Below are 15,890 nucleotides of genomic sequence, written 5' to 3' on the forward strand. Positions count from 1 at the left end.
TAGAGAACAAATGGTAGAGACATGTTCTTTGGGAGGAGAAAAAAAAATCTTATAGTGTCTCCAAATAAAGAAGTCAAGGGTGAAAAAAAAATGAGAACAAATTATGATTGTAGAATTGTGCCCCCCCCCCCCCGCCACCCCCCCACAAAAAAAAAAAAAAAAAACTAATAAGTATCAATGCTAGATTGTTTACTCATCTTAAACTAGATATTTATTATGGGTACTTTAGAAGAAATTTGGATATTTCTTTAATAACAAATGATAATCTACACCTAAATTAGTTGATGGTTACTCATCTTAACATTACATAGAAAAGAACTCAAAGGAATGTTGGCAATAATATAGTACCAAGTATTATAACAAGTGTAATCCTTAAAATATTTGTGGTATACTTTTCTCAACACCTCAAGAGGATTTATTTGAAAAAATATTATTAGGAGGTAGAATCCAATGAGACCAAGAATATTATAGTTTAGAGACTCTTCTTGTTTTCTATAAATTAATTTATTTTAAGACAAGCTTAAGCATAATTTATCTTTTTTTGTTTCATTCTTCTTTTTTAATTTTAAAGAAACCAACAAGATCTAAGTGATAAAATAAAGCACAAAACTTTAATATAAAAACTTGACCATAGATTCACTAGAGAAGTCAAGTACACATAGGTAGAACATTGAACCAAGTCCAACTATGAAAGGAGGGAATGGATTGGAGCAGTGGAAAGTTTTCCCAAGAAACTAGGAATCTAATGTGTTGAAGTCAAATGTACACATCTCTAGTAGAATGTTCAAGGATAATAACTTCTCTAGACAAGAATTTAATATATGGATGACTAATTTAATATTAAAATCCAAAGTATAAATTAAATAACTACTCTAACACCTCCCTCGAGCATAACATAGGAGGACATGATAAATTTTTTTGTCTCAACTACTTGCTTAGTGAGGCACCCATGTACAATGCAATCTCTCATAAAAGGAGAAAGATAGAAAAGCCAATGGGAAGACAACTATACTCCAAAAAAAAGATTATAAGAAAATAAGCCTATAAGGCCTTCTCAAATGATCATTGATGCAATTGGCAAATTTGCACAAAAATGATTTTCATCTACTAAATCATCTAAACTATCTGAATTATGAGGACTATTATTGTGATCTGAATAAGAACACATATGATGTGTAGCATCAAATTTTGCAATTTATTGAGAACATAAGACCTTATTTTTCAATTTTTCTCTGTCTTGGATAATTCTTGATTTGAAGAAAATACTTTGACAAAATCAGTTACATAAATATTATTATTTCTGTTGTAAAAATTTGAGGTGCTCATTTTGTTTATTCATGCACTGAAGTTCATTATGACTAGCTTTGTTACAAAATAAATATTTAACTCACTCAACAATTGATTTATTCTATTGAGACAAGTTATATATTTTGAAGTTATCAATTTTTTTTGGTTCTCTTCTTTGTCCGTTTTTAGCATTCTTTTTCTCTACTTAATTATTTTAATGCTTTTCATTTTCAGCAATTAGAGCTTGATGCTTGCTCTTTGATACTATGAAAATACTTAGGATCAATTAGAGGTAAAACAAGGAATGATGGTAGAGCCACAAATGAAGTCACTCTAGTGTATTAGGATAATCTATAATTCTCGAATACTAATAGAAAAAATCCTTGCATATGTAGGAAAAGAGAAGGATTTGAGATGGTTGAAAAAAGACATTGACTAACCCCTTAAACATGTAAAACTTTTAGTTTAGTCAAAAAATAGCAAGTGTGCAGGCACCATGTGTCTCCACAATGTAGGACACATGTCTAAACCACACGAGTTGAGACAAATAACTCAACTAGCCAATGTAAATTTAAAATAAGTGTGAAAAGGTCAAACCTAATCTTATCTAGTTTGGCAATAACCTTGTTTTGTGCTAACTGAAAGTTGCTATACGTTCTTCAACAAGCTTGGTTTATGCTACACCAACTTCATGACTTCCATATTTGTCATATGTATCGAGAGGGTAATGCTTTGGATGATGTGTTCACCAACTTGGCATGTCATGGACATAGTATCTCTTTGTCAAGATTCTCTTAATCTGACAAAGTTTCATGTCATCTCAAAAGTACAAGAATTGGATAAGCTTAATGCATCTAAATGCTGACTAGATGATGTTTTTTGTGAATGTTGATGCATATACTTCTAGCTTCTACCCATTGTTCTTACTATTTCTATTAATCTCTCTTTATAGACATTAATGGTTTTTTTGCCATTTTTTCTAATTGTATCTATCTTTACTTTATTTAATATTTATATATAGGTATTTTCCTTTTGTTCAGACAACAACAACAACAACAACAACAATAATAACCTTGTTTACACTAACACTTTTGGTTGGATGTTGGTTAGCAAATACTTTTCTCATAGAAACATTTTATCTATATGATTTTATGTTCCTTAAAATGTGTTTGAACCTTAGTAGAAACTATTCATGTAGAAGTTTGTAAATATACATACATATAGTTTTTAATCCTTCAATTTTCTAATAGTCCATAGTTATTTCATTTCATCAATTCCATTTTCATTTTATATAGATTTTGAGATGGCAATTTGAGGGCTTGACCACCTTAGCAATTCCCCACATAGTTATAAACTTCACTCTTAATCCAAAACATGTACTTTATTGCTTTACAATCACATCTAGAGTCACATCTTACCATCTTTCCCTTTTAACCTTTATCTTTTCATTACATTTTTTTTAATAAATATATTAAATACAAATTTTAAGTATATATAGCAATACTAATTTAGAATAATAATACATATCATTGTTGATTTATATTTTATAGTTGTTTCATAGGTATGTTCAATAATTAATACACTTCACTTCTAATCTAGAGAATGAATAATAATAAGATCATTGTTTATCCTCTAATACTAAAAAACTTGGACATTCTTATCCTCTATTACTGACCAAGTAGAAACCATTGATTATTTAAAAAGTACTTATATGACCTAAATTTTTATTGGAAAACTACTTATAAATCTAGTGTTTTTAACCAAATGTCTTCTACTACATAATTATTTTTTGTTATCATAGTTACACATTCTAGCTACTATTAAACATCTTATTAAGGAAAAATTAAGTTTGGAAATAATAAGTTAACTTTGACTATTTAACACTTTTAACCAAAGAATTAAAGCTTTGGAAATAATAAATTAACTTTGACTATTTAACACTTCTAGCTAAAGAATTAAAGCTTTAATATATGATCTTTAATATATGATGTTTATACGGTCACATATATAACAATTCAAATGATGAATTGCTATAGAAATTAGAGGTCAGATTGGACACAATATCATTTGCAATTATCTACCAATTTTGAGTAAGCTATAACTATACTCCATGGAATACATAGGCTTATTTATCATTTCTGTTGAAGATTCGAGTGTAATTATATCCATGGCTTCTTTTATCTATTTTTCCACTTGAGATATGGTATGCCTCCTGGATGCTTCATTTTGAATGCATTTGAGTGACAGATTAAATATTGGATAGAGAGATTTCATGTCCATATCAAACATGCACATCTTTTGGTCCATGATGTTTGGAAATACACCACCATAAACGTTGTTCCCCTCAAGATGTAGCATTAACTAACAAGAGAACACAAAATCCATAAACACTTAGTTTTATAAAATATGCCTATATTTAGATATTAAACAAGTTAGTTTTATAAAAGATTAGAGTGTGTTATAAATAAAGGCTCACCCATTTCAAAAAGCTTAGTTCTTCTTTAGATAAATCTGGATCAATTGATTTCCTCCCACATATCATCTCCAACAAAACCACTCTAAAGCTATATACATCACTTTTCTCTGTCAACTTAGTCATATGAAAGTACCTTCCATTAACAAAAACCTTTGCAAGATTAAGAGATAATGCCATCAAATGTGATGTAGCGTAGAATGTTAAAAGATATTAAAGAAATCTAAGGTTCAAAAAAATATAGAAGAGATTAGAATGATCAGAAGAAATATTGAGGTGATTTTGATGTCTAAAAGACCAAATTTGACCAAAGTTGACTATATTTGACCAAAGTTGACTTTTTTCATAATTTTATTGGAAAATTTAAAGAAAATGTGATTTGAAAATGTTAGTGTATTTTTTTATTTCCTAGTGGGTTATTTATTTTTTCCTATATTGCTAGTCTTTTCCTATAGTTTTAATAATCTTGCTTAGGTTAATAAAGTATGTCTTATTTAGAAAGTAGTTGTGAGGTGTCACCTTCCTACATGTGAGCATCCATTAGCTATCTTAGGAATATACTTTGCTATCTTTAGTCTGATAGATGGTTTCTCCTCGTTGGTTGGTGTTACCACCTCCTTCCTCTTCTTAATCTATATAAGCATGCTACTTGGCTTGTATTTGAGATCGATTTCTTTTGCATCCTCTTAATGCTATTTTGCTTCTAGCATTTGCATTCATAGTTTAGATATATATTCTTTGCACTAGTTTTTTGGGTTATCAATCTTTTCAGATTCTAACATGGTATCAAAGCTTGATTTGGTGGGCTACATAGATTCAAATTATGTCATGTCCCCTTTTCAAATAATTTAAAAAAAAGAAAATCTTTGCTAAGGCAGGCAGGCCCAAGAAAGTGAAGTTTCGGAAAAAGGGAGTTAATCTTTGGAAACCGTTGGACTAATAAATGATAATTATTATTAAAATATGTTTCATTAACCTCTCTTGGACGTGAGTTACAGTTATGCCCTTTTTTTAAAGAGGTTTGGAGGCATTTTGGGGGGATTCCAGACTTGATTTTCGCTCATTCTTTGTTATTCTTCAGAGGCTGCCAAACCTGTGGAGAAGGAGACCCAAGAACGGGAGTTTGCAGGTTTCCAGGGAGACCCAAGAACGGGAGTTTGCAGGTTTCTAGGAAGGCTAAGGACGGGAGTTTGAAGCCATTCCATGTGCATGCTCATACAGAGTTTGCCTTTGTGCTGAACAGTGCAGATTTGTGAGTTTCCGGGTGTATTTTTGTAAGAGTTTGGTGTTTCCGGTTGAGTATTTCATATCAGTTTTGGTTGCTGCTGTATTTTAGACTTTAAGCTATTAAAATAGATCTGAATATATATATTGGGACATGATTAAACTTCTGAGATAGATTATTAGTGTTCTTGTGGTGTTTCCGGGCATATTTTGTGCTATTTCGGGAGCCCGATGAGCATAGTTTTGGTCCTACATTTTTGAGCTGTTGTGTAAAGGCTATACGGATCTGGAAATGTCAATTTGTAGGCTGTTATGCTGCTGAAAGTTCTGTAAAAATTTCCATTTTCAGATTTATTAGTAATTGGTGAAGCTGTGAAGCTTTTGGCACAATTTCTGGCATACCCGATTTGGGGTTTCTTGAGAAATTTGGAGGATCTTTGTGATATTAGTTGTTTGATCTTAAAGATCTGATTAAAGGTTGGAAATATCATGTAAAATCAGAAAAGGGACATTTCAGTGGTATCAGAGCCATGATCTTGCCAGCCTGAGGGTTTGTAGAAGTTGCAGGTCAGTTTTGACAACTACCCAGATCTTGCATTTCAGTTTTGAGAACTACCCAAATCTTGCATGTCATAATTTATGATTGCATGTTGCTTCTAATCAGTTGCATGTCAAAATTTATGGTTGCATGCTACTTCTAATCATTTTCATGTTAGTTCTTGGTGAATTTGGTGGTTGTAGAAGTTTGCATTTCAGTTTTGACAAGTACCCAGATCTTGCATATCAGTTTTGACAACTACCCAGATCTTGCATGTCATAATTTGGTGGTTGCATGCTTCTAATCAGTTGCATGTCCAAATCTATAGTTTCATGCTACTTATAATCATTTGCATGTTAGTTCTTGGTGAATTTGGTGGTTGTAGAAGTTTGCATTTCAGTTTTGACAACTACCCAGATCTTGCATGTCATAATTTGGTGGTTGCATGTTGCTTCTAATCAGTTGCATGTCCAAATCTATGGTTGCATGCTACTTCTAATCATTTGCATGTTAGTTCTTGGTGTTTGAAGAAGTTATATCCTATTGGGGTTACACTCTACTTTATCCAGAATGGACAGGTATAGTACAGAGTCTCAGAGGGAACAATCTTGGACAATTGATAGCCAGAGTCAAAATAATAGAAAGGATGGTTATTTAGACATTCGAGATAAACTTATGAAAATAAGCCATGACATGTCTAAACAGTTGGTTGAGCACCACCGTATAAATGACATGTTATCTGACCCAGCTAAGGTGGATAAGTTGACTGGATTTCTATTTGGCAGATTTTCTCACAGGACAGATGACACAATTTCCAAGAACTTGCATGAGGAGTTTGAGAAACTAGCTGATAGCCAGGTAGAGGTCTCAGATTTTACTCTGCCACAGGAGGTGGTGGGAAAGGATATTACACAGATTGATAGTAACGGTCAACTTGATACTCAAATTGAGACAATTGTTTACAGGTTGTCAAAGGGTGATGCCACAGGTATTCAGGATGGTATAGTTACAACAGGCAGTGACAACAGTGTAGTGGGTTCAGATGATGATTATGAGGATGTTGTTGTGCAAGATGGTGAGATACCTGGTAGAGATGAGCAGACATTGAGCATTCATGACTTTGCTGAGAAAGAGTACCAGGCACAGTTAGATGCTTCATCACATGAGGTTGAGGCTGGTAGTACTTCACATGATTTGTCCAGCCAGCTGAAGGTGAACCAAGATAGTATTGTGACTTCATTATCTCATCATGACAGGTATGTGGAGTTAGTTGGTATTGGTCATATTACTCAGGTGAGGAGTTTGCTTGAGTTACCAGTTGATTCTAGTTTACGGATATGGACTCGAGATTGTTATATTGGCATTTGGGATTCAGTTGACTGGATATCTTTAACACTTTTTGGTAGCAATGTTTGTTTGGGTGCTATCATGGATTTGATTAGCAGATTACATGGTGTTGTCTTTTCTTGTGCCAGTATCTTGTCTGATGTTGGTATTAGTTTTTATACACCAATGTTGGGCCTTGTTCATATATCCAGTCGGCCATACTTGTTGGAATGTGTTGATGATATTTCATATTTGGCAGTGTGTATAGATGAGTCCCAGGATCATATTGGCATTGATGACATCCAGAAGGATGCAATGGGCAATTTTGAAGACTTAGTTTCCTTGGGTATAGAGGAGTTGGACAGAAATGCTAATGTTTTTGATACTCTGTATGTTGATATGAGTTTTAGATTTGATTCACAGGATATGGATGGTAATACTCTAGAGACTAGTAACTTTGAGGATACTCCTTTAGACAGTGCATTAGAGGAGGTTTGTAGGAGACAGTCAAGCCAGTGCCATCATGTGTCTAATCAGTTGAGAGTTAGTGACCAAGACATTGCTATCACTTGCCAGCATTTCGATGCTGCTCGTCAGTTGTTAGCAGTTTATGGATGGGGTTCTCCTACTAGTGATGAGCAGGGAGGCAGTTATCTTTCCTTGACAGAGTTCCACTCTTTATGGGAGGCTATCCAGATTCTGAGACAGGATTATATGCAGTTGGTAGCCGACAGAGATTATCTTATGAAGTGGGGCAGTACAGCATATGATGCATTGTTGGCCAAGGAAGATGAGGTGAGTGAGATTACTGAGCAGCTTGTGGTGACTTCTGAGATTCTTGAGAGTACACAGTTGGCTTTCAAGGAGTCACAGTTTCATTTGGCTAAGGTGACCATGGAGTTAGAGCGACTACAGTCTTCACCTGATTCTATACAGTCACAAGCAGTGGTGTTTGGTGATCCGAGGATGTCCATGGCCGAGATTGTCAGAGACAGTGGAGATGGGGATGCATCCATTCTTGATACTAACATTGGAATATCAGGTTCATTCCCACTAGAGTTAGGTTCAATTGAGTTGGGGGTTGTAGCAGATTGTTGTATGCCTGACATGGTGGTGACCTCTAGTACTAATGGCACGAAGACTAGAGATGTTGTATCAAAGACCATGTGTGACATTGGTGAGCTGATAGTTGGCATGGTTCCTACTAGTAATACTACTCCCTTCGCAATGTCTTCAGAGGTAGTAGTCAGTTCCAATTTGGTTAATGATCGATTGCAGTTAGTTACATCTAGATTGCAGTCTGAGCCACTGACTGAGATTGGTGCATTCTATCGACATTACACTGTGAGGTATGCTCATCTATCTACCTTTGATGACCATGTTGATGAGATGATGATACAGAGATGTACTTTGGTTCCTAGTGCTTATCATCAGTTATGGGACAATTTGATGCCTCAAGATGAGAGTTGTGATGGGCATGACATGGCGATAGGTTCTACAGTTGACAGCTTGATAATACATGACTTAGAGCAGGAGTTTCAGAGTGATGCTTCAGCAGGTGTTGTTATTGATTCTACTCCTTTGGCTATGACATCTCTTGACTTAGCTGGTGATCAGTCACAGTGGGTTGTATCACTTCTTCATGGTGAGCTGTTGACTGAGGTTGGTTTTTTTTATCAACATTATATTGCAGGGTATGTACATCAGTTAGCATTTGATCCTTGTGCTGAGGAGTTGATGGTAGACAAATTTGGTTTGGATTCCATTTCTTACTCTTTATCTTGTAATGTCTTTTCACCATCAGCAGTGTATGGGAGTTATGGTTATGAGATAGTGGCCGATGATTTGCAGAGTTGTGTTGACTGCAGGAGTTGTACAGTGTGTGGATTCTCCATACTTGGTACAGTTTCATTCAAGAGGGTTCACCATTGTTTCAGAGTTGGATTGTACATTCCATATAGGCCAGTGGGATGCGTTGATGGTATTTACTGTGTTGGTAGTTTGATTTGTCCACTTTACTTGGGTTCTGATGTTCTAAGAGTTTGTGCCTCATGGGTTTTTGTTTGTGGTAGTGGTGATTTCGGAGTTTGGTTGAGCTATAATTGTCAATTTGATTATGGATTCCTCTTGGTCATATTGCAAAGGATATTGCAGGAGCCTATGTTAATTGGTAGTAGTATAGTTCATGACTACATTTGGGATCCAGGTGGATTGATTGGTTTATTGTTCAGCCATTGCTTGAGGACAAGCAATGATTGGGAGGGGAGGACTTGTCATGTCCCCTTTTCAAATAATTTAAAAAAAAGAAAATCTTTGCTAAGGCAGGCAGGCCCAAGAAAGTGAAGTTTCGGAAAAAGGGAGTTAATCTTTGGAAACCGTTGGACTAATAAATGATAATTATTATTAAAATATGTTTCATTAACCTCTCTTGGACGTGAGTTACAGTTATGCCCTTTTTTTAAAGAGGTTTGGAGGCATTTTGGGGGGATTCCAGACTTGATTTTCGCTCATTCTTTGTTATTCTTCAGAGGCTGCCAAACCTGTGGAGAAGGAGACCCAAGAACGGGAGTTTGCAGGTTTCCAGGGAGACCCAAGAACGGGAGTTTGCAGGTTTCTAGGAAGGCTAAGGACGGGAGTTTGAAGCCATTCCATGTGCATGCTCATACAGAGTTTGCCTTTGTGCTGAACAGTGCAGATTTGTGAGTTTCCGGGTGTATTTTTGTAAGAGTTTGGTGTTTCCGGTTGAGTATTTCATATCAGTTTTGGTTGCTGCTGTATTTTAGACTTTAAGCTATTAAAATAGATCTGAATATATATATTGGGACATGATTAAACTTCTGAGATAGATTATTAGTGTTCTTGTGGTGTTTCCGGGCATATTTTGTGCTATTTCGGGAGCCCGATGAGCATAGTTTTGGTCCTACATTTTTGAGCTGTTGTGTAAAGGCTATACGGATCTGGAAATGTCAATTTGTAGGCTGTTATGCTGCTGAAAGTTCTGTAAAAATTTCCATTTTCAGATTTATTAGTAATTGGTGAAGCTGTGAAGCTTTTGGCACAATTTCTGGCATACCCGATTTGGGGTTTCTTGAGAAATTTGGAGGATCTTTGTGATATTAGTTGTTTGATCTTAAAGATCTGATTAAAGATTGGAAATATCATGTAAAATCAGAAAAGGGACATTTCAAATTAGGCAAGTGATTCTCAGGATTGCATGTCTACTTTAGGTTACAGCTTCTCACTTGGTTCTAGTCCTATTTGTTGGTCAAGTAAGAAGCAATCTTCTATTGCTTTATCTTCTACTGAGACTGAGTATTGGGGGGTCGTGAATGCTGCCAGTGAGGCCATTTGGCTTCAACATCTTCTCACTATTAATATCCATCGTAGAAAGTAGGAATAGGAATCAACTTACTCTAGATCTTAGTATCCAACTGTTCCTTTCACTTTTGTGGTTATATGACTTGTGATTCTATCATCGCCAATGATTTTTGAAAGACCAAAATCTGCCATTTTTGCCCGCAACTTGCTATCGAGAAGTATGTTTGAGCTCTTCACATCCCTATGAACTATTTTTGGCGTACAACTTACATGAAAATATTGCAGCCCTTTATACGCATTGGACATTAAGAAAGAGAATGAATAATTAAGACATGAGTTTATTTAACAAGAAGAAAAATCAAGCGGATAGGCAAAGGTTTTACCTTTAGCCGCATCTAGAGCTATTCCAAGTCTAGTTTTCCAATCAAGCGTGGAAGCATTTGATAGAGAACCTGGAGGAGGACATCAACATTAATTAGTGTATCTTAGACTAATATTACTTTCTTTTCTTATGAAGAATTGTCTTAACATAGAGGTGGTCCTTCACTGATCCTCCACACATATGCTCGCACATAAGCATAAGCTCTTTGGAGTCGTTACAGTAGCCAATCAAGGATACCAAATTCTTGTGATGTTTTCAAGAAAGGAGATTGACCTAATCATCACAAAAGTAGTATCATGTTAAACAAATGGTAGAGTTTGAAAAAAATGGAAAATTGTTATATAATTAAATTTATCTATTGGTTTACAAAAGATGATATCTTGGTTTGAAATTAAAATTGTCAAATAGTTAATGTTGGCAAATTTTGTATAAGCTTAATTTCTTCCTTAATAATTGATGTTTAAAGATTATAAAGATTACAATAATGTTTTGATCACATTATCGAATCAGATAAATATTTATTTAAATCTCAAAACTATTATTGAAAAATCAATAAAGATTTTATGTCATGTATTATTCTTTGTCATTTATGAATGTGATTTTAGAATTGGTATCTATGTATGAAAAAATATTCTGAGCACCTAAATATTAGAGTTTGCAACAATCAAAGAATAGAATTATCTGCTGTAAACGAAAAAGAAGAACAGTCAATGCATATTGCCATGAAAAATAGACATTTACACAAAGAAGGAATTATTTTTTTTAATAATAATTTACCATTTATTATATTGTTGTGGGTTGGACAATTTAAACTTCATACACTAAGATTTCATTTCTAAACTAAAAGTAGGAAATAGTCAAAATTGACTTATTTTTTCAAACTTAATTTTTTCCTCAGTATATAATATTTAAGAATATCTATTTTAATCATGCTTTGTTTATTGACAGGGAATGTTCTATTTTTATTATACTTTAAATAAATTAAATGAAACTCTATGAACATCAATAAAAGAAATTTAACTTTAAACTTAAGAAAATGGTTTAATATAAGCGGTACTTAGAAAGAAGTATAAAATAGCTAATTTAAATGATAAATGAATTACAATTGACGCTTAGACATATCCAAGACTTCTAAAACTGAACTCTTATAATTAAAACTAAAAGAAAAGTAAGGCAAGACACTGCTAACTAAACCACCAGCTATTTGCCTGCAAGTAAGCATGGATATTTGATCTTCAATCCTAAGTGTTATTCCATTACCTCATTTAAAAACTCTGTCATTCCTTGCTTTGAGGAGGAGGACAGCAGCTTTACAGCCACATCTTTTCCATCAGCTAATCTGCCAAGGTAAACACTTCCGAAACCGCCCTCTCCAATCTTTTGGCTGAAATCCGACATGGCTGTCTTCATCTCCAGAAGACTGAATGAACGGCAGCTTAAAGGGTTTGCTGTGGCTACTGGTATTAAACGTCCATCTGCAATATTGTTGACAAAATATAATAAAGATAGGTGATTAGAGGTATGCTATAGGTGATAATTGACTTATTTTTCTAATCTTAACAAAATATAATAAAGATAAGTGATTAGAGGTATGCTATAGGTGATAATTGACTTATTTTTCTAATCTTAATTTTTACATTAATATGTGATGTTTAAAAGTAATGTTTTAAAACTAATAGAGAGATATATCACAAGAAAAACTAAAAAGAAAGAGAAAGTAAAGAACATAAGTTTACTAGTACCTAACAATGGGTTTGGATTCATCTGGTGTCTTCTTCGTCGGTACATAAGAATGGATATCAACACCAAGGAAGCAGCAATGGAAGCACCAATCGCTGATCCTAATACAATCTTCATTTTGTTATCTTTTCACTTGCATTGATTACTATCCTTCCATAGACCCAGATTCCCAGAATACCTGGCGAAGGATTTTTTTAAAATTCTCAAATATTAACAATACCCAAGTATAAGTGTTTATACTTGTTTAAAGAATATTATATTCGAAAGGAAAGATTACCGAATGTCCAATAATCTATTATGCAAAAGTCCTTAGGGAACAACTCCGCTAAAGTTATTGTTCTCCAAACTTCTGGCAGATGCAAAGGAAAAGTACATTTGATATTAGATTTTGAATTCAATGTGCGATAGACTGTTTATAACATTTCTGATCAAAATCGAGGATTCATCACAAGATTGACTTCCCAAATAATAATAACATAAGTCAATTAAACTACAAAATTAGTGAAACATCCATTAAGAAAAAGGAGGACTTACAGTTCCTTCAAGTTTCTCAATTCGGAGAGTCAAGTTTCAAAACCGCCTGGCCATCCGGTCAAAATAATTGTAATTTGCTTGGAAGATTCATTTATAGCCAATAAAAAGTATATGAAATGGATGATCCGTTTTGACTCTACTTACAGTATCTCCAATCTTGTTAAGCTGCTTATATCAGGTAAAATTCCCGATAGATGGTTGTCCTCGAAAGAGCTGTTCAAAATAAAAGGTTAAAAAAATTAAACTTGTCAGTAAAATTTAAATTATTATATTCATTCTTACTATAGTTTATAACTTCGATTACAGGTGTGTTTTGTATGGACATCACATTCTATCATTAAAAAATTTAGAGCGCTCATTTCTACTTCTTCAACTCTCAGGATAGTCCTGATAATGAATCACAAAACGGGATATCCAATCGAATTCAAAACGTACAACAAAAATGATCTTGGATTGTGAAAATCAGATAGATTTTACTGTTGGAAATTGAACGTTGAGAGCATGAGGTTGTCTTCGAGTCCCACGCCCATCTACCTTGACAGTTTGTTTCCCGTAGGCATCCATGGACGGCAGGCATTTATTTTGGTAGGTGATTTTGAAATTTGAACGTTGAGAGGGAAAATGGAATATGACAAAAGGAATGTTTTCTACATTCATTCATTCAGACAGTCAGTTCAGCAGAGCAGAGAAGATAAAAGTTGTAGAGTAGAGTAAAGCAAAAGGAAAGAGATCAGCAGATTCAGTTGGCAAGTGTTTCTCTTGTTCACTCTATAAGTTTGCTATTGTTGGTTTTGTCCTGTTGAAAAAGTGATTGCTCTACGCACTATTGTGTGCAACCATTAGAGCTGCAAGTTTAAAGTTCATTGAAGTTTGAAGTTTTACAAGTTTAGGGTTATTTTAGGGTTTTCTGGTCGAAGCTCAAAGTTGAATAGAAAGAAAGAAAGAAAGGTGGTTTTATAGTCCATGACACTATGCCATAGTTTTTGGGTTTACATATGGTGACAGTGATATGAGACTACCTCGTACTCTTTTTCGAGAGGCGCTTGGCGCTACAAACGAGGCGCACATACCCTACCCCCCAATGGGATTTGAACTTGTGACCTCTCTTTCAAGAATACAAGTTCTCCACCACTAGGACAACTCAGCTGTAGGCATACTTGAATCCATTGCTCTTCCTCTATTCATTGTTTTCTGATAAGTTTATTATTGAATGCTTCAAGCTTTGGCTCTCTGATTTTAATAGTGGAAACATTCACGTTGAAATTTCTCTAAGTTATAATTTTCCTAGTTTGAGCCGAGCACACTCGGCATCCTCTGTATCACGTTGTTGTGATTGCTGAACATTTTTCTTTTGAGTGCCGAACTAATTTGGCACCTACTGTCTATCACTCAGCAATAGTTTGTGCCGAGCAAACTGTCACTTGGCACCTTCAGTGCCGAGCACATTGCCACTTGGCACCTTGATGTGCCGAGCAAAACTGTCACTCGGCAATTGTTAGTGCTGAGCAAATTTTAGATTTAAGATTGATTGTGATATTTTAATTTATATTTTTCATATTTACTATATTCAATTCATTAAGAAAATGAAAAGAAAAATGAAGATACGAAGAGTTCTCAGATAATTCTCAATTCAGTTGAGTTGTTGATATGATTTGGTACTGGTCCAGACAAATTCCTTCCTGATAGGTCACTAATGAGTACAATGAGATAAACGCACTCTCATCAGCCTTTTCTACACGGCCCAATTGCCATAACATACAAAATAATATGTAGGTGATATGATTCAACTTACATTTCTACAACTCTAACTGTATAGTTTTTGTTGCACTTGATTCCCTCCCACGGAATAGAAAAGCAAGGATCTGATATCCATTTCTTCATGCCAAAAGCCGTTTTGATTGATAAAAGACCACCAACTGCAGCTCAAACGCATCGTTCTAAGATCATCATTTTTATAACAAAATCAATCTCAAACATATAATTTGTTTTTGAAAAACAGTAAGTCAAATTGTACGTGTATTATTATTATGATTTAACAGTATAGTTTTTAATCAACCCCATTGACCTATATTTCTACACTAATACATCTCATAAGAATAAAGCACTCAAACTTACCATCGCCTGCATCAGTTGCCGTCTCGCTGTCGAATATTTAATAATATTCAAAAGCACTAATGAGTGGTCCGCGGTTGGATTTACCTTGCCCATCATGTACAGCCTCCAGAGAAATGTCTACCTGCTCTTGTGAGTCGTATATGAGGGGCACTTCTGCAAAATTAATTTTCACTTCCAAGCTTACATTGCAAACATTTTCTGTCTTTATTACAATTTTGAATTTCCTATATTCAGAAGAATTAAGCACCTCAATTTCTGCAAAGTAGAGTACAACAAAGGTTTTAATATGTTGCCTATCTAGATGAAAAGGCAACGGTTCCGTAGACTGTTGTACAGTTAGGGCTGACCGCAACACAAAGATTGGAGGAACATTGCTGCTATTATTTTGATCGTTAAAATCCACGGAACGTCTCGATAATATTGGTAGTGTTATCTAAAGCTATACCTTTGTGACCAAAACCGATCGAATTCATCTTGAGGATACCTAGTTGATTCAAAGGAAAAGCAATTAGTCTGTTGACTCAAGATAGTGAATGTAAATATAAACTTGAAAAATTTATTCTACATATTCGAGATGACCTTATAAAGAATAAAATCTAAATATATGGAAAGATTTTTCGGTATGTTGAAGAAGTTTGATAAATATTTTATTAGTTTTTTTTTGTTGTTTAGTTGCAAAGATCGAGTGGAGTATCCTAAAGTAACTTTAGTTGGATATTTAGCATCAATTTTGTTAAGATATTTTGTTGTAAAAATCAGAGTGGAGTGTTCTAAAGTAACTAATTTTCCAAAATTATTTAGAAGATGAAAATTTCAAGGATAGAAGAGGGCCTAGATTACTAACTATGGTTGAAAGCATGAGTTCTAATTCAATCGGAGCTAGGAGATAGCACGATTTTACTTGGATATTGACTTTGGGCATTTAATTGTTGTTGCAGGGCGACTTGTGGCAT

At 34.4% G+C, this 15,890-nt stretch overlaps 1 pseudogene; it reads right to left on the reverse strand.

Moving 5' to 3' along the window:
- Positions 1-3,360: 3,360 nt before the first annotated feature.
- The window catches only part of LOC149576841 (putative LRR receptor-like serine/threonine-protein kinase At1g67720), a 37,416-nt pseudogene continuing 24,886 nt past the window's right edge, over positions 3,361-15,890 (reverse strand).

The sequence above is a fragment of the Cupressus sempervirens genome, chromosome 1 (genome assembly GCF_028749045.1).
Source record: "Cupressus sempervirens isolate cs-2001-9-10 chromosome 1, ASM2874904v1, whole genome shotgun sequence".
Classification (NCBI taxonomy): domain Eukaryota; kingdom Viridiplantae; phylum Streptophyta; class Pinopsida; order Cupressales; family Cupressaceae; genus Cupressus; species Cupressus sempervirens.